At 36.5% G+C, this 6,265-nt stretch overlaps 1 protein-coding gene across 1 annotated transcript in view; it reads right to left on the bottom strand.

Moving 5' to 3' along the window:
• Positions 1–6,265, bottom strand: part of LOC106876634 (delta and Notch-like epidermal growth factor-related receptor) — a 557,360-nt gene that overhangs the window by 141,977 nt on the left and 409,118 nt on the right. The gene's annotated exons all lie outside the window — the stretch shown is intronic.

Genomic DNA, 6,265 nt, shown 5'->3' on the forward strand with positions numbered 1-6,265 from the left:
CATACATACATATAAATGTGCATATCAATATATCTAGATGAGTATAAGTCTTTCCAGCAGATTAGCAGGTTAGAAACAGATACATACATACATAAATACAGGTATTCACATATATATAAATACATAGACACACAGCCAAACATTTATGTAAATATATACACACATATAAACATATCTATAAATATATACACAAATATAAACATATATATGTGTGAGTGTTTGTGCGTGTGTATGTCTATGTTTGTTTATGTATATATATTTATGTATGTATATATATGTATGTGTATGCATATATATATAAATAATAAATATATGTGTGTTTGTGTATGTGTGTCTGTGTTTGTGTATGTGTGTCTAAGAAATATATGGCTATACCTATACCTGTTACACTGAATATATATGATCATAATCATTTTCATCCCCACCGTGAGCGAGAAAAACACCAGAGGCAGACGGACTGTCTGTGTGGACGCTCAAGAGCCGATAAATTTCGAATAAGTACCTTTAGTACCCAAACCGAATCATCTTAGATAATGGAAATGTTTCTGACATGTCGAGAGAGAAAAATCTAACGTTTGTTGCAAGCATATATTGCGTTATAGAGTGGGCTCAGGATTGCAAAAGCTACCATCAATTATGACATCCAGGCAAAGATGGAGCGCATATTAGAAATGGTGATGATTTTTTGACGTATTACCTGAATATAAAAATCACTTCAACGCGCATAAACTGTTATGTAGAGTAGCAGAAATTGTGAACAAATATAGAAAGTGACACTGAAATGTTACAGAAGAATATTGAGCAAAAAGTTGAAATGGTAAGATACGAGCATAAGTATTGTATTAGATTTGGATGAAACTAAATCTGTAAAATATTAATCCTTGTTAATAAAGCCCGGGCTTCTACAAGTCTATCATCGTTGACCCAGAGCAGTGGTTTCCAGCTTTTCACTAACGAGTACCCCTTATATTTAAATGAGTCTTCCCACGGACCCCTTTTAATATGCTTATCCTTAAGTATATCTACACACACACACACACACACACACATATATATATATATAATTTTGAATTTAGTTCACGGACCCCCAGTACTTAACTTTGTGGACCACCACGAGTGGAATCACTGACCAAGAGTAATATCAAATTTATTGTTCAATTGACATTTTAAACCTTTGTAGATTGTTCTAGAAAACGGATGATGAATTTTGAAACATGTATATTGAGACAGTCGAATATTTTGGGATACCAAATAAAAATTCTTCTCCGAGAATCTCTGGTACATCTGTGCACATGTTCAACAAATACAAAAGTGCATAACACCACATACCTGATCTCAGTTTATTGCACATTTATTGTCCATGTGTCTGTTTCTAACTGAACTTAAAACGCGTCTGCAGCAATGAAAACAGTTTATAATTTGGTTTTTATTTATCAACAAACATAATCTAATTATCCGCGGTAAGGTACTCGTTGGGCAAATTGAGGAGCATATATGAAACTACTGCAGCTCAGTTTGTGTAATACTTGTGCTAAATTCATATTGAACCACATGCCGAAAATCTGTTCATGAAGTCAAGAGTGTGTAATGAAATACATGCAATCATTCATTCGCATCTCAGTTTCATTGATGTTGTTGACGATTGTAGAGAGATCGTCAACAGCATGCTTCAGTGTATGTAGAGATTTTCAACCCGGAGTCGTTCAGGAACGATGTGAGACGTGATCACACATTTTAAATGGACTGCACAGTAAAGTAGGTTAAATATTGCCGATTAAATTACAATAAAGGATTGAAACAACCAAAACACATACATTGAGCATGTGCAGTCGATAATGTTTAGGGCACTAGCACTGCTTTAAATTCGTAATTGAATTTAATCTTACGTATGCTTCGTCACGGCATACCAGCAAATGGTCCTTACTCTATTTGTATATAGTCATAGATTGGCAGTACGGTTAATACCCTGGTTCGATTCAGGGACGCGATGTTGATAAGGCACAAAAATGGCGAAATATTGGTATCCATCAATTGTGGATAAGACTGGTGAGCGAGTTGTTTTACCTATCTATGATTTTCAGGTGCTTCAACACCCAGTGCTACGAGGGAGTCGTCCTCAGAGCGTTGTAACGCAGCGAAACGGTGAACAAGCACAACCTATATTGAGTATGTGCGGTTGATAATGTTTACAACACTAGCTCTGCTTTTAATTCATAATTGAATTTAATCTTGAGGATGCATCGTCGTGGTATACCAATAAATAGTTCTTGGACTATATATAGTCATGGACTGGCGAATCAAATCGTCCCCGATGAGATTCAGGCACGTGATGCTGATGAACCACGAAAATGGCAAAAAAGGTCTTTTTTATGGCTAAAGGAATATTTGATGGGTACCTAATATCCGGTAATAAACAACACAGCTGCCGCCAATGAGAAACAGCCGACTGGCTGATCTACAGGCAGATAAAGGCTAGTACACAGACACCTTAAGAACACAAGAATGGTTAAGAAGGCGGCGAGCTGGCAGAAACGTTAGAACGGCGGGCGAAATGCTTAGCAGTGTTTCGTCTGCCGCTACGTTCTGAGTTCAAATTCCGCCGAGGTCGACTTTGCCTTTCATCCTTTCGGGGTCGATAAATTAAGTACCAGTTACGCACTGGGATCGATGTATTCAACTTAATCCCTTGTTTGTCCCCTCTATGTTTAGCCCTTGTGGACAGTAAAGAAATAAGAATGGTTAAGTAGATCGCTTGAGAGTTACATGGATCTGTTTCGACCCTTCTGCGGCTTAAATAATTGTCCTCTAATTTAGATTCTGGCAGTCCGATCTTATGTGATTGGTAAGCAAAAATTGAATAAAGGCCGGTCTGACGGATTGTTTTTGAATAATACATTAGAACTGTTGCATGTATTAAGTTCACGAAGTGAGCCACGCATTGTTTGGCAGTGACCATTCCTTTTCGAACATTCCGGTAACTTGAGTGTCTGTTCAGAGGATAACGTCTTCCGCCACACAAATCTTCGAGTACTGAGATCATTTGGAGAGGATTCTTTTACGTAGTTAAAGCGATAAAATAAAATTTAATGTCATACGAATATTCTGTCATGTTCATACACACATGCGCACACATACACACACAAGTATGTATGTATGTATGTATAAATGTATGTATGTGTGTATGTATGTATGTATGTATGTATGTATGTATGTATGTACTGCGATACCAGTGCCTGATTACATACTATGATTCTAAGTATATCGCTAGCGGAGAGGTCGCTGATATTCCGAGTGCTCAAGCGTCTACCATTAGCAAAAACAAAGGAGGCCGAAATCACGTGCTCCTGGCGGTGGCCATGTCAGTTATTGTCTTCCATTAACGATGTAAATAACAGTGTTTATATGCACTACAGAACCACTTTTAAGTTATTTAAATATTTATTAAATATACATATATGTGTGTGTATGTTTACAAATGTATATATATATATATATATATATATATATATATATATATATATATGTATGTATGTATATGTATATATGTGTGTATACATATGTGTCGCCTTATTTTGAAATTGTACGGATAATACCGCACTAATTTTTGGTGTCTCAACTCAAGTACCTAATTTATCTGAATCTCAATTATATGTAAGTATATATATGCATGTATGTATCTATGTGTGTATTTTTCCTTTATTAGTTGAAATTTGGTTGGCAAGTGTTTCCAATAGTCATTATAGGTACATTGCTGATAAATTTACTCAACTGGTTCATTGATCAATTGAGAAAAATTGAACGACCTAAGAAAATTAATGCTACTTTCGTCAGAGCCATTTCTGGTTATAACAAGCAGAGCACTGAAAGAATGGCCATTAAAGGAAAGATATGTAATGACTATTATCTTTTACACTCTGTGTAAAAACCAGTTTGTCGGGAACCCATCAACGGATTTACAATATAGAACTGTGATGAACCATCAACTTGGACCTTACTACGAGTTTAACTGCAATTCTTCACTAATCCTAAGTAATACTGTTATCCTGATGTTCCAACAGAGAGCTTATGAAGTATTTTGCTCGGATTGATTGATAATCTCACTAGTTGTTCTATATACACCGGCCAAAATAAATTTAAGACCGACAATGACAGTTCTGTTCTTTCATTAATTTATTTTTAACAAAACTGTATAAAATTATTTTAATTCTTACAGTATATGTACAATTTTTTTTCTCTTTCAAATGATATAGGCGTTATATATCTTTCTACACTCTGAATAATTTTAATGCGTAATTAATTCAAATGATTAAGAATTGTCGGCAAAATACGTTTAAGACCATACCAACATTATTTTGTTTAAATTGAAATTTTACTAATAGCGAACAAAAATTCATTATTAGTATCTAGTTCCATAGCCAATATATTCAATTACGGCCTTACAACGGCAGGACATGGAATTCGACAAATAATCACAAAAATCACTTGGAATGTTCTGCCATATTTCTTCAATAAAATTATATAACAGGGACAAACGTGTTGGTTTTTTAGCATGAATTCTGTTAGAAACATAATTCCATAAATTTGTTATCGGATTCAAATCCGGGCTCTGCAGAGGCCACTCGACAACCACCATATTATTGCACACAAAATATTGCAAAACTATCCTAGTTTACCAAGCAACTGGCCAATACAAAGATCGGCAAAGAACGGGCGCCCCGAGAAAAAAAAAGACAACAACAGAACATAGGCTCTCTGAAGGTAACCGAATGCTAACAGCAGTGGACATTTGCAAGCAATTATTGATGAAGCTGACTTCAGCTTTACACTGGAGGATAGATCCCGGTGGCATCTGATTATTTAAATATAGCGGCACATTTTCATTTACTAATTGCCGATAGCCTACACTGTTCAGTCTGCCACCAACCTTAACAATTGGACCAACATCTAAGCTGTTGAACGTGGTCCACACCATTAACCCCACACCTCCCGCTTGCAAAGTTTTCTTGACACACTTAGGATGGAATTCTTCAGTTGGACAGCATCTAACATAAGTTTTTCTGTCTGATCCAAACATTCAGAAGCGGGATTCGTCGCTCCAAAGAACTTTTGAGCAGTCTTCGGTCGTCCATTCAATATGGCTTTTAACAAACTTGATCGGTTTCCGCCGATTCGTCTCAGAACTTACCGGCTTTATTCGAGCGATCTGACAGAACAGTCTAAATTCTTTTAGGAGGTTTCTGACAGTTTCTGGTGTAAAGCTGAAGTCAGCTTCATCAATAATTGCTTGCATATGTCCACTGCTGTTAGCATTCGGTTACCTTCAGAGAGCCTATGAATTCTTCGATCCATCTGTTCTGTTGTTGTCTTTTTTTTTCTCGGGGCGCCCGTTCTTTGCCGATCTTTGTATTGGCCAGTTGCTTGGTAAAGGTTCCATGCTCTCAAATGTTCATGAAGGACACATTTTACTGATGAAGCAACTCGATCTTTGATCTAGTAACTGGGCTGATCCTACGACGCTTTCCCATAGCGAATTAACGTGTAACAATGCTCGATTGTTACACAAAACAGTGCAGTACGACCAGCCATATGACCCCTCATTTGCTTTATTAATTTGCATAATCTTGGTACGGTCTTAAACTTATTTTGGCTAGTGTATGTGTTTGCATGCGTGCGTGTGTGTGTGCGTGCGTGTGAGTGTGTGTGTGTGTAAATACATATGTATATATATATATATATATATATATATATATATATATATAGAGAGAGAGAGAGAGAGAGAGAGAGAGAGTGAGTGAAAGAGAGAGAGAAAGAAGACAACCGTACGCAATGTGTTACCAAACAGGAAAACTAAAATTGTCCCTAAATGCGACTAGGTGTATTAGGACACCTGCATTACTAGAAATAGGACCTAAATTGTTCTAATGTTGTAGTTAATGCACAAAACTGTATACATATATACTGAAAGGGACTCGTATCGCCCGGAACCATGTATATATATACAGCAAATAAGTAACAGAGATATTACTTATTTCCTTTTTATTCACCTTACTTTGAGCCTTGCGGATAATACCGGACTGGCTTGGTGCATCAACTTAAGTATCTTATTCAACTGAATCTTAATTATTTCTTATATATATATATATATATAAAGTGTCTTGCTCAAGGACGCAACGTGTCGTCGGAAATTGAACTCACGACCATACGATCGTGAATCAAATATCCCTCCCAACCACTAAGCCACGAGCTTTGACACACACACACAAAC

Source organism: Octopus bimaculoides, chromosome 19 (genome assembly GCF_001194135.2).
Source record: "Octopus bimaculoides isolate UCB-OBI-ISO-001 chromosome 19, ASM119413v2, whole genome shotgun sequence".
Classification (NCBI taxonomy): Eukaryota; Metazoa; Mollusca; class Cephalopoda; order Octopoda; family Octopodidae; genus Octopus; species Octopus bimaculoides.